The sequence below is a fragment of the Orcinus orca genome, chromosome 9, assembly GCF_937001465.1.
Source record: "Orcinus orca chromosome 9, mOrcOrc1.1, whole genome shotgun sequence".
Classification (NCBI taxonomy): domain Eukaryota; kingdom Metazoa; phylum Chordata; class Mammalia; order Artiodactyla; family Delphinidae; genus Orcinus; species Orcinus orca.
Genome location: NC_064567.1, coordinates 48,948,463 through 48,963,187, shown reverse-complemented (window position 1 = coordinate 48,963,187; position 14,725 = coordinate 48,948,463). Strand labels below are relative to the sequence as shown.

The 14,725-nt window shown below is 35.0% G+C and overlaps 1 protein-coding gene across 1 annotated transcript in view; it reads right to left on the bottom strand.

The window, feature by feature from the left end:
- The window catches only part of SKAP2 (src kinase associated phosphoprotein 2), a 150,130-nt gene that overhangs the window by 94,498 nt on the left and 40,907 nt on the right, over positions 1 to 14,725 (bottom strand). The gene's annotated exons all lie outside the window — the stretch shown is intronic.

Below are 14,725 nucleotides of genomic sequence, written 5' to 3'. Positions count from 1 at the left end.
TCACTGTACAACCAGGATTTACATTGGAGAATCCATTCAAGTACACGTTCAAGATGTTCTAAGTGTGGGTCAGGCAACAGTTACAATGGGACTTTAGGGATGAAGGACTGGGTTTATTGGAAAATGCACGGAAGCTGTAGGGCTTCTTCTATGACTATTGGAAGACAGCAGCATAAAGGACAAATGCTGGCTTGTAAAAGAAGCCAGCCTAATGAAAGCAAAGGGTTATGGGAAAGAAGTTGAAGATTATGATTATGAAGAGCCTTAGAACACAAGCAAAGGAATTTGGACTTGATTCAGTAGGCAATCTGCAACTGCTGTAGAATCTTGAGGAAGGGAATGATACTATCAGTGTAGCATTTTTATAAAAGCAATCTGGCAGGATGGAATTGGGAACATAAAGGGAACTTAAGAGATTTTTTAGTTTAGGAGGCAGCTACAGTAATTCTTTATGATGAGGTCTCAGACTAAACAGTAGCATTGATGGTAGATCTCCTTCATTCATTCCTTTCACAGAGAGAGCCTGTTATATGTTGGGTACTGTGCTAAGCATGGAGATTACAATGGTAAATAAGATTCATGGTCCCTTCTTTTGTGAAGCTTACAATATAGTAAGGGAGGTGAACAGAAAAACAAGCAACAAAAAATCACAAACATTACAAATTGTGATAAGTGCTATTAGGAAACAAACAGGGATGTAGAATAATTCAGAGGGCAAAAAGGGAGACTCATTTTAGAAAGGAGGCTCAAGGAAGCCTCTCTGAGGAGATGATTTTTAAGCTGAAACCTAAACAATGTGGAGGAACAAAGAACAGCATGTGTCAAAGCAGAAAGAAGTTTGGTTTGTTCAAGGCACTTAAATAAGGCCAGTGTAGCTCTAGCACATTGAGGGAAGGGAAGCCTGACATATTAAGAGACTGGAGAGGAAGCAGAGACTGAGCATGCAAGACATTATGGTAGCCTTGTTAAGAAACTGCAACTTGACTTTAAGTGCAATGGGAAACCACCGGAGGATTTTGATCAGGAAAGTGACATAAAATGTTTTTTAAAAAAGAGAGAAAAAACTGGTCATAAATTAGATATAAACAAAGGAAAAAACACTTGAAGTTCATTTTTTAAAAAACAAGTAATTTGTGTTTTAAGACTGGAGAACCTGTTGTACAAGAATCCAATCTACTAAAGTTGTCACTACAAACAGGTTGAAATAATTTCAATTTGAAGTTAGATGAATTGCACTGATTAAGCTCTTACTAGTACAAATATGTTACAACCCAGGAGCCTCCTGAATGAGAACAAGCAATTGGCATCAACCTAAGGAAAATACCTCTTACTCAAGAAATTTAATACCAATTGAAAATACTTACAAGATACGTACTGGTAAGAAAACCACTGAGATAAATTTGAAAGCGCTCGGGTTTCCCTGATGGCACAGTGGTTGCGAGTCCGCCTGCCGATGCAGGGGACACGGGTTCGTGCCCCGGTCTGGGAAGATCCCACATGCCGCGGAGCGGCTGGGCCCGTGAGCCATGGCCGCGGAGCCTGCGCGTCCAGAGCCTGTGCTCCGCAACGGGAGAGGCACAACAGTGAGAAGCCCGCGTACCGCAAAAAAAAAAAAAAAATTTGAAAGCACTCAACTAGCCTGTTTTCAGCACTGACTGACTTTGGACAAGTTGCTGAATCTCCGTATGCTGTTTCCTATAAAATGAGACACACTAACAGCCTGTAGAAGAGTCAATGTATACAGAGAACTCAAGAGTATTGGGCACAAAGCAAATGCTCAATAAGTATTAGCTGCTGCAATTATTACTGTGGTAGAGATGTTTTATTCTGCTTGGTTCAATTCATACTTCTGTCGTCCCTCTTTCAAAACCACACAATTTGTTTTCAATGACCTAAATAATTTCCATTCTTGCTTAGAGGCTGTCTATACCAGGATGGATAGTAAATATTTTAGGCTTTTCAGGCCAAGGCTCTGTCACAGCTACTCAATCTACTGCTGCAACTCAAAAGTAGCTATAGGTAATAAATAAATTAATGAGCATGATTGTGTCCCACAAACTGGGCACCTAAATTTGAATTTCATATTATTTTCATGTCTCAAAATATTATTCTTTTGAGTTTTTTCATTCATTAAAAAATATAAAAACCAGTCTTAGCTTACAAACTATATAAAAACAGGTGGCAGGCCATACTTTGCCAATCTAGACACTTATAAATATATGACCCTTTCAGTCATAATTTCTCCATATACAAAACCAAAGTGAATACAATCAGCTTTCCTAACTTCTCAATGTTGAAATAACAATATTTTCACATGAGGAATAATATCTAGCTGATGGGCTCAATTTTTCTCCAATTTGCTCCAGGGCAACATAACACATCAAAAATCATGGCTAAAACAGTGCAAAAGGCTGTTATACTAAGTTTCTTTTGAGTTTGAAGCTGAACTGTATTAAGGATATGGTTACACATTGAAAGTTTATAGAGATCATTGTAACATAAAAATTTCTATTATGATGTTAACTTTATCAATGCTTATTTTACAAGATAACTAGAGCTGTTGCCAGTTTTAACACAACAAAACAAGGTATTTATCCAGTCTCACTAAATCCCTGCCAACAGACATACTTTTAATAAAAGAGGAAGATGGAAGCTTATCCCTCAGCAACATAGTCAATACAAATGTGATCCTCTTACAGTGTGTAAAACAGTATAGCTTACATATTAACATCAGCTCTGAACCGAGTAAGGTACATCAAAAACCCAACGGAAAAATAATGTTTTGTGGGGGTTTCTCCTTAACAAAAAAGATAAAGTTTTTCTGGAAAGAAAAGAAAAGCATATTTGCTCATTTTGCATATAATTAAAATTCACATCAGTAAAAATTCCACATATCTGTCAAAAGAAGATGGAACTGCAAATGCCAACCTGGCTGCTAATGCTCCTGGCAAAGATATTTACATATTTACCTGCTTCTAAAATAGTCAATGAATCAATTTTGCAACAAATCCTTAGTTCAAAAGGAGACTTATCAATGCGGACCTTTTAAAAGGAAGTTAGGGATCCCTAGGCTTTGTGTAGCTGCCATTTTTGTTTCATTTAAATACCGAATCGGTGACAACTCCTAAATAAAACACAGGACTTTAAATCAAAAGCTAAGACTCAACTTTTGACACCTCCCTGTCTGCCCATCCATCACCAGCCCCATGATTTGACCTCCTAAGGATCTCCATCTCTTCTGCTGTGGTCACTTCTCGACATCACTTCTCTACATCAAGCTACTGTCATCACTTCTCTACATTAAGCTACTGTCATCTTTCTCCCAAACCTCTGAAACAGCTCTTAGCACTATCTACTCTGACCACTCTCCTACACCCTGTTCTTCATTCACAATACAGCCACTCTTCAAACCTCAGCCCAACTGTCTCTTTCTCAGGGAAGACTCCCTGACCTTCCTGACTAAGTCAGATTCTCCTCTTAGCATCATGTACCTCTTTGCTCATAAGGTGTGCAGATAGTTTTCACCTTCGTTAAAAACCTGTTAAGCCCTTTCAATATACACAAGTTCTGGGAAAAGGACCAGGCCTTTAGGATCCTGAGGAAGCTAAGTTTTAGATACAACACTCAAACCTTCCCCACACATCTGTGGGTCTAGGACAAGAGTACAAATAGAGGCCCGCATAGCATATGTCTAAATATTAAGAAGTTATCTATCAAGCTAATAAAACTATTAACTAAGACATGGTCTATCCTTCTAACTTGACACATATACACCATCATGATAACATGGAAGATCAGGGTTGAATTTAGAATCTTGATTCCTAAGAGCTCTATATCTTTTTTCTTCTCACTCCTGGCTCCATCCTACAACCTCAAGGAGCCTTGTGCAATACCCACCTTTCCATGCTCTGTCCACACTCCGTGCACAAATCCATGGCTACTTCCTATGCCTGTGGGTGCTCACACTGGTAATATGACCCATCTACCAGAGGACAAACCCAGGGAAGAGGCCCACACAGGTCCTGGAAACAAGCTTGGGGCCATCTGAGCAGGGATTTCAGGGACCCTGGGTACCCAGAGCATGGTTTAGAAGGTAAGGTGGGGTGAAATTAGATGTATACAAGAGTTGGGCAGCTCCCCTTGAGCCCAACGACTGGACCTGTGACAGGGGATGGGTACAACTAGAGAAGGGCCCAATTAGGGTCCTCTAGACTACAGGATCCAAAGCAGAGTCCCCTCTTGCCTGGGTCTAAGGACTGTACTGACAATACCATACAAACTATTTAGTAATCATGACAGGAGAAACATTCTCCCCAAAGTGACAGTTCTAGAACAGCTTGTTTCCATGAACATATAATTCTTCGACTTTATTCTTGCTATGGAGTTCTCTTTTTTTTAAGGTTAAGAAAAGATTTCTTCTTTCTACAGATCATGCTTTTTTAGAGAGCCATTATCTAATATGTAATTAACTCAATACTTTGTATCTCTTTTCCCCATAATTAATTAATTTTAAAAATTAAGTGTTTTAAGTGAACACTTATTATATACCACATGGGACAGGAAATGAAGTAAAAGTAGAAATCCAAGGCCTTCAAGTAACTAATTGTGCTAATGTTTTGTTGTCATGTACCCAACGTCCAACTATTACAGATTAGCACACAGATTAGAATGAAGCCAACTTCTTTGGTTTGAGCTCAGAATTTTGCTCTAATTTATAATCATAAATAACTTCTAACCACCACTTTGCAAACTCCTACTAACTCAAAAATTTATATTAGTCAAAAAAGATTACTATGTGTAGACAGATAAAAACAGAATCATCATAGCTTCAAGGAACAAAAAAAGAAAATGGTCTATTTATACTATTAAAGATGTTGTATTAGATTTCATGAAAGCTGAACTGTGACTATTTTATATTGTTAGAAAGTCATAGTAACAGAAGAGTAGGTAGATAATTAGAGGTAAGTCCTGCTTTCTTACAACAGCTTTTCTTACAACAGCTGTATTCACTGGCTGTGCTCCTGAATAAGCCACGGAACCTTTGTAGCCCTCAGCCTTCCCAGGGGTTAAGAGAAAAAAGGAAAAGAAAAGATGTTATAGGAGAAATCAGAAGCACTTAGAATTCTTAAGAAAAATAGTTGTTATATAAATCCAGGTAATAATTAGCATATCTTTCTTACATTACAAATTAAGAAAAGAAGTGTAGACGTGTCAAAAATTAAGTGATTAACTCAAAACTTTCAGCATTTAAATTGGCCCTATCTGTTTCTAACTGTCAATAAAGGGGCATAGAAATATCAAGCTGTATATTAGTCTTAGATTCCTTTTTAATGATTTAGAAGTAAGAAAAATCAGGTAAGAAAACTGACTTTTTATTACCATGAGTACAAAATGCAACTCCAGCCCTAATCAAGTGTGTAAGTTGGAGAAATAAAATTCTATTCATATACATTTCTTGGAGTTTCTTCCAAATCTTAAATTCTCACACTCCCAAAACATATGCTTAATGCCATGTACACATACATATATGCATACATATATATGCAGATATTTTGGAAACAATTATAAAGTTATATAGTACACTCAAAGACCTTGACAACAATGTAGCCTCTTTGGAGTAATTATGAACGGAATGTACAATGACTCAGCACAGCTAACACTGGTGTAGAAAGAGTAAAATATGTACACTGTGAACTAAATGCCAGTACTTCAAATGCAATATGAACCACTGTTAGTTAAGTAGTATTATGAAAACCAAAGACCGCAATATATACACATTCGTCTCTGAGTAAAGAGACTTTAATTTATGAAAAAGCTAGAAAGTTGGGAAATGATTTTTTTCCCATCATGCCGACATAATTAACATAAGGGAGACTAATCTACATATCTAAAGATTCCAAAGTAAAAGTTTTAGATTAAAATTTTCTTAACTCAATTTTTTCTATATAGTTAAATTCTTAATAATAGTTGATATCTGACAAACTTTTCATTCTAGCAAGGTTTATAAGTGGCACTAAAAGTAAGGTGAGGCCCAATAAATATCATAAAGTAAAAACATATCATATTAAAGTAAACTTCATGTAACCGATTTTGCTTTAAACAGGATCTGCTTTAAATAGATGTATATTGTATTAATAATAAAGATCATTCACACAAAGATATTCAATTGTTTGTGTTACAGATATTTATAGAGTTGTCACACTGAATAGTCTAACAGATTGGTGTATTTTAAATGTGATTTTACATCATATTACTTAATCTTTTTTTTTTTTTTTAAGTAGCCACTGTTCACTTTCAAGCTTTTTCATTTTCTCAGCAAAATAATAACTCTTGGTCATCATAGGCAGCTAAATATCAGGCCTTAACCATCTGTCAACTGGCTTGAATTCAGCAAGCATGCTCCTGTAGTTTTAGTTCTAATTGTGTTTAATGCTGCACTAATTATTTCAATGGGGAATAATTTTGTACAGTCAAAGTTGACTCATTTTATAAACTGGAAGCTCCACAGCTATAAATTGGCAGGTCTCATCCTTCATTCCTCCTAAGCGCTGTGCCAAAGGGGAATAAGTATATGGTTGCTCTGTGACCAAATGTCATGTGCTGGGCAGAAACATTGATCCTGGCTATTAATCACTCTGCAAGCCCTCCCAGTAATCAAAGGGCACAGCTGCAATGATATATGACCAGTGTCAGAGCAGAAAGCCCTTTACAAGACTGCATGCTTACCAGCTGATGGCCAGTATGTACTACTGCACGCACATTGGCGAGCCCAAAGTGCCCAGGCTAATGAATCATCACCTCTAACTGTTCATTCTATCATTAAACACCTTTATTGCCTGAATTATCAGAGGATTCTTACCCCCCTAATTACTTAGGTCTGGAAGTGAAGAACCTTCTCACCTGGATACAAAATGCTGCCTATCACCTGTTTCAGACCAGTTTGCCCTTTCATTCTCTTCTCCATAAGTTTGCTGACCTAGCAGTGAACTAGAGACCAGGAGAAAATTGGATGTTATTGAGACTGATTTTGGTGAGGTTCACATCAGATGACTGATAGAAGAGCTACATAACATGAAATCAACTAAATTTAATAAGGTGAACTTTTAGAAATCTCAAATGTGAATTTTACAACATGAGTTACAAAACATTTTGATACAGTGAACTATGAGGTACAGTTATTTAAGAGCAAACCAGTTTTCAGAAGAAATACTAAGAAAAGTATTATAGAGTTATAATTACTGATGTGATTTAATACACTGTTCTATTTGGTACTATCTTCTACCTCAATAAGAGCCTTCAGATATTAGTTAATAAAACACGTTGTATTTCATATTTGCCTTTGATACTTATATCCTAGCATTTCTCTGTTTTTTAAAGTATCCAGGATAAAACAATTAATGCTATGGTGATTGTAAAGAAATCTTAGAACACCACTCACGCACCCTTAATTTTTATGTAAATAATTATCTCCTTTTCAAAACAGTGCCAATCCAGGTAGACAAGCAGAAACCACTATCGGCAGGACCTTAAAATTATTACTAAATAGTGATGCTATATAAAAAACCTTGAGTATAGCAACACTTTCCATTGTGCTAAGACACCAGAGGGCTTCAAAGTAGAGAACTATCAATATTTTAATAATCAAATATGGTAAAAGTCTTCCTTAAAGAAATACATTTAAGCAGTAGAATGGTATAACTCTTGAACATTACCTTGAGACTTTAAAAATTATTGTCTTAACTTTTTTTAATTTCAGCATATATATAGCTGCCAAGGAAATTCAATAAAATATTTCTTAACAGGGCAAACTTCAAGAGATGAAGAGTCATGTGTTGCTTCAACCAGCATTATCATGTCACATGTTTAGGAACATGACCAATATACTTGATAATAATGGCTTTATTCCTATAATAACTTAAATAATTACAATGCACTGAATTCAATACAAGATTTTTTTTTAAACTGAGATTATTATAATTGGTTTTAGAATCATGAATCAAACCAATCTAGTATTTTTAAAACAGATTCAAATAATAAGCAGGTAGATGCTATGTTTTAGTTATTTCTGACTTTAAATTCTTAGGGTTCAAGGATTAAAATAGAGATAAGTAGGCAGTAGAATTAAAAGGTAGTACAATCATTAACATATCTACTTGAAGGACTAAAATGAAAAGACAGACAATACCATGTGCTGGTGAGGATGCAAAGCAACTGCTACTCTCATTGCTAGTGGGAATGCAAAATGGTATGAAAACTATGGAAAACAATCTGGGAATTTCTTGTAGTTAAACATACATGAATCACAGGACCCAACAATCCTACTCCTAAGAGAAATGAAAACATACCACAAAGACTTGTCACAAACATTTATAGTAGTTTTATTCATATTACTCAAAACCGAAAAGAACCAAAATATCCATCACTGGTGAATGGATAAACAAGTTGTAGTACATCCATATAATGGACTACTACTCAATAATAAAAAAGAATGAACCACAGATACATGTAACAAGATAGATAAATTATAAAAGCATTATACTAAGTGCAAGAAGCCAAACTTCCCTGGCTTCATACTGTATTATTCCATTCATTTGACCTTCTGGAAAAGGCAAAACTACAGGAGCAGAAATTAGATCAGTGGTTGCCAGAAGCTGGAAATGTAGGCAAGGGACTGACTGCAAAGGGGGTTGAGGGAATGCTTTGCAGTGATGGAAATGTTCTGTATCTTATTTCGATTGTGACTGTGGTCGTGGTTACCCAGCTGCACACATCTGTCAAAACTCATCAAACTACTACACTTAAAATAATGAAATTTATTATTTCATTATTTTACCTCAATAATGTATGTAAATTATCCCTCAATAAATTTGAATTATATCTCAATAAATTTGAATTAAAAATAAAACAAAAAAGAGTGAAAGTGGGGAAAGATCTCAAGAGCAAATTAGGTGACTCATTTCTATAGAAGTCACAAACATTTATTTTGGAACCACTGACCTGTATAACCCTGTATAACCTTAATAATTTAGTCTAGTGAACTGAAACCCTTTTTATCTGAAAATAAGACTTTAGTCTACATTTTGAGAACCATCAATTTTAACTCTGGTAAAAATGGAAAACTATGAAACACCAAAATACCTTGGATTACTTTTAACATTTTATCATTCATAGAGTTGAAAAAATTATCTGATATAAATTATATAATCTGAAGATAAGAGTGAGTGAGCTGCTCCAAGATCTACAGAAATAAGGCACTTCAGTTCAATTAAGTGATTTCCCTGCAGGCAATGTCTTTTTAATCTGAGCTAATGACATCTTTTAAGGAGGATGGTCCATTTAACTAAAAGGATCTTTTACAAGGCAGACAGACAGAAGGCAATCTAAGAATATTTGCAAGGACTTTCCATATTTCAAAATCATAATGGTGAAATGTCTACATAAAATTCTTAAAGTTACATATTAATCAATACGCTGCAGAAGTAAGTTCATGAAAAAGAATGTAATAAAGCTCTTAAGACGTTTTCCCCATTATTTTTCTCTTTAAAGAAACCAATTCTTCTCTAATGGCAATTAGACTACTCCAGACTGGCAGTGACATGGAGTTTCTAGAAATTAGGACCTTATTTCTGAAATGCTAAACTTCTTTACCTACCTGCTATTTCTAGGATAACCCTCCCCAGGTCCTATAGGCTTACTTTTACCTGACTTTAAACTTTTGCATGTGAAATAGGCAAAAGGACAACTGCCAACTATCTATCCTTAACTAAACTAAACTAGGTTGACCAGAAATTAAACTGTTCTCTGAGATGAGAAAAAGTTTCAGGAATCCTCCAGAGGGCTCTTTCCTTAACCCTGTGCCCTAGAATCAGAAATTGAAAGTCTTAAGTGGACCACCCTTACATAAAAATTCCTCACAGCTCAGGATCCAGACAAGAGAAACCACTTTGCCACCATAGCCTGGGGAGAAGACAGATGACTTAAATCATACCGTAGATGAAATCAACCAAATTCTCTAGGAAAGGTTTCTTTTTCCTAATTCTGGGTTTTTAAATTATTTTTCACTTAACAATATAAAGTAATTACTATCGTGTATGACTTGACAAGTAAGTTAAAACAATAAGGGCAAGAGATAGAAAGTCTTAGCCCTAAATGAGGGACATATAATCTAAGTTATAGAAGCATTTCTGCCACTAGCAGTTGTGTGACCTTGGATGAGTCATTAATACTCATTAGTTTCCTCATCTGTAAAATAATCTCTGAGGTTACATTCAACTCTCACAGTTGATAATTCTCTCACATATCAGAATAAAAATGACTCATTTTTTCAAGTAGATGAGTGAAATATAGAGCTACTATTAAGTAAGTCGAGTTTTACACTTGCTAATTTTGACAGATTTTTAAAGCCGCAAAATCTAGGCTTTAAAAACAATTAATTTGCCTGGCTGTCAGGAAATGCGCCTGCCCTAGGAAATTAGAGCTCCGAAGAAACCAAGAACAGAGTAAGAGACTGGTTAAGTATCTAAGAAGAATTTGATATATTAGCTGAAGCTACTTCATCCAATCTTTCTATTCAGAAATGATCATAATAAGTTAAAAGAAAATTCCCTAAAGTCATCTGGTTCTCTAATCAACTGAGCTGCTATCCCCAGAAAAAGCCCAATTTTAAAAAATTGACCATTTTTTTCTTTTGGGGGGGAAATGGTATAATTCATATTCTTTTCTATTTTTTAATATAGGCATTAGTAAAATCTGTATTTTCATTTATAGAAACTACAAAGCCAACACATATCATCTATAATAATTTGCCTCATACAATCCTAGGTGTACGGAGAAGTAGGTAAAGGAGTAGACAAAACAAGTTAATCGTAAGTAGATAAATGTTTGTGTCTAAATTAAAGATATTTTACCATATAAACAGAAAAAGTCTTAAAGGCTTATAAGATAAGAGCCACAGAAAATTCAATGTTATTCTTCCTACATAGCATTTGCAATCAAATTCCCCCATCTTTGAAACCTGGGCCAAGTTCCTTATCACTTGTGACAGATACACTTCAGTAATTATATACAGCCAAAGAGGACAAATGTAAAAGATTCAGATGTTGGTCCCAGTAAATAATTTATTCCTTTTGATGAATATTCTAATAGTAAGGCATACCACTTTTTCCCACCAGAAAGCTCTAAGCTTTTTAATAAGATTGAATTATCTAAGTATTAAATACTTCAACCTTATCTTAGATCACAAAATGGATAAACTCATAAGTAGATTTTTGAATTTTTCTTCCTATTATAAGTACTTCGTTTTGATAACTTTAGAAATAGTGTGATTAATCAACATTTATTAGCAAAATACAATTCTCAGCACTCTAAGTGAAATAACAAAATTCTAGTCACCTCAAATCCATTTTGGAAAGAGATGAAGTATAAACAATGGTGTGTCATTTAAGCTCCCATGTTCTGTTTAGACTTACTGGGCAACAAACAGATAATCAAGATATGGTCCCATAAAAAGACAGAGGAAGCAGTCACCTAGAGTACCATTGGAAAAACCTAGGAAGTTACTTAAGTCATAAAACCAAAATCTCTCCCACTACCTGATGGCTCTTACCTTATATACATCATCAGTCCTTAATTGTTCAGGGTTATTAAGGAATGCTTCTTTGTTAAATATAAATAGCAACTAATCAACCTTATCCTTTATTCATTTACCATGAGCAGAACACAAAATACGTGGGCAAGTGAGATAATAGGCTAAGATTTAGTGGGAGGAGGTTAGAAAAAGGTCTGGAGAGATGGAGAGAAAATAAGGCATTTTCATCTATGTCAGAAGTGTTAGACTAGATTTCCTTTATTCCTTTCTAACTCTAAAATTCTACAATTTATTTTTCTTAAATCAATAATACAAATGATTAACAAGGAAGAAATATTTACAACACACATGATGTTTTAGAATCCTTAAACTATAATGGATGTTTAATAAAGAAAAGAACATGCCAATGTTAAAAACAAGCAAATACATGAAAAGGCAATTTACAAAACATACAAATAATTAAGAAATATATGGAAAAAAATTCACCATCACTAGTAGTAAATGAAATACGTTATATATGTCAATTATATCCAAAAAAAACTGGAAAAAAGAAATGCAAATTAAAACAACAATGAAATACTATTTTTGGCAAATATTTGAAAAACTAACAACCAGTGTATAAAAAAACCCACAATATCATGGAAAGATGTTCCCAGTACATAATATGGAAAAATCAGATTATAAAATGGCATATAGAATATGAGGTCAGATATGCACAGAAAATGTCTCTAGACTGATATATAGCAGAATTTTAGCAGGGATTATTTCTATTACTGATGATTATGTTCTTCTTTATGCTTATCAGTTGTGGTGATCTTAAAATATGTTCACAAATTCTTTGACACTGCTCCCTTCAAAGGGTAGAGACTAATTCCCTTCCCCTTGAATGTGAGTCAAATTCAATGATTTGTTTCTAATGAACAGAATGTAGCTGGAGTGATGTTATGTGACTTCTGAGGATAGGTCATAAAATAGCTTCCACTTGGCTCTTTCTTGAATCACTGGCTCTGGGGGAAGCAGTCCACTGTGTTATGAGGATACCCAAACAGCCAACAGAAAGGCCCATGTGAGAAGGAACTAAGGCCTCCTGACAACAGTCAGCACCAACTTGTAGCCAAGTGAGTGAGTCACCTTGAAAATGGATACTCTACCTCCAGCCAAACTTTCAGATGACTGTGCCCCCAGCTAACATTTTGACTACAATCTTATGACAGACCCCAAGCCAAAAACACAGTGCTAAACTGTTCCCGCATTCCTGACCCACAGAGAATATGAGAATAATAAGATGTTTATTGTTTAATAAGTAAATAATAATAAAATAATATATAGGTTTTAGGTAATTTGCTATGTAGCAATAAATAACTACACATCTCTATAGGGTTGTGATTAAAAGTGCAGACTTTGCCTTCTTCCTAAATAATCAAAAAGATGGAAACAACTCAAGAGTCTATCAATAAATAGATAAGCATTTACTGGTATAGGTTACCAATTCCGAAACTACTTTCTTTGAATTATGGGCTTGAGCAAATGAGTAAATACATTGAGAATGATGGAAGCTTAGTTTCTCACTACTAGAGAAGAGAGTTACAAATATGCCAAGGAAGAAGACCGGAATGTAGCCTGTGGTGTTGGACTGGAATTGGGGTTACCAGAGTGCATTAATAGTTATTGGTAGGTAAAAAGGTAGGTAGATGGATAGGTGGATGGATAGGTAAATGACTGCTTAGATACCTACTGTGCACAGCAAGCTTAAAATTTAGTAGCTTAAAACAACAACCATTTCATTATCTCTCATAATTGTGTTACTCATGTCTTTTTATTTTCTGTATTTTTTGATGTTTTGACAACTGGGGCCTTGCTGATTCTACAGAGTGTGCCCCTCAGGGCTAGCCAATTCCTGGAGATAGTAAAGAACTCTCCAGCAGTGTGCCTTTTATATGCAATCCAACCAATCCAATCTCCTAATACCACCTCCTTTATCTAGCTCATATACTTCATCCAGGCCACTAATGATCCATCTTAATCACTTCAGGGCTATTGGACAAATAGGAATCAAGTTGATTCCTGTGTCCTTATATAATATATTCCTATTATTTTTGAGCACTTCATATAACAGATGTTTTAAGCTCATTTGTACCCCAGTCCTGAATCAGCCTTTTCTCTAAGAAGCCTTGGTTCTTTTTAGTGGAAAATGGTACTTAGAAACCAAGATCTAGGTGCTCAGCATGCTCATGTTACTGGTGTATCATTGCTTCTAGACTTGCAGTGGACAGAACTGGGAAATACTGTATATAATATATCCCTATTGGACTCTGGTTAATAATAATGCATCAAAAAATAATTTGCATTGCTTTAAGATTAATAACATATAAAAAGTAAACTGTTTTAATGTCTTCCATGTTAAAATCTAATAAATTTTTTTCAATTCTCATATTCAGTGAACTCTGTTGCTTCTGATGGTTATTCTCTTAACTGAAACTGTCTCCTTCTCTATGACACTATGCCATACTAATTCCCCCTCTAATCATCCTTACTCTTTTTTAGCTTTTTCTTTCCTTCTCTCATTTAACAAAGACAGTTTCTTCTTCCATTTCTATTTCTTCAATGAGTTCACAATGTAACCTCAAATTTTATATAAATGTCTTCATATTTTATAACTCTACTTCTGTCTTCTCATCTTCTCTCTAATCTCATACCATAGTTCCAAGACTCTAAGGAACATCTTTACATGCATACACTACTAAGATTATACTACCTTTCCCATGATCTAATAATCCTTCCTAACATCCCTTCTAGTTTCAATAACTGTTTATCCTTTCCAAGTTGTGTCTCCAGCAGTTAAAATAGAAATTATTGAGCACAGTAGGTGCTCCCTTAGTATTTGTTGAATGACTAAATGCCAAAATTAATTTCCTTGTTATTGTACTTACAAATTGAATTCTCTATGATCCCTCCTTCTTCTATGTCAGTTACCTAGTCCATTCATCTTCCTCTATCCCATTTCTAATATTTGACATTCTGCCCTCCAAAATCAAAATGCAAAACTCAGGTCTTTCTCATCTTTGTTCTTATTTCAAGAGCCTCCCAACTGATGACTGGACCACCTTTATGTTCTTCCTTCAAAGTCCACTTTTCCTT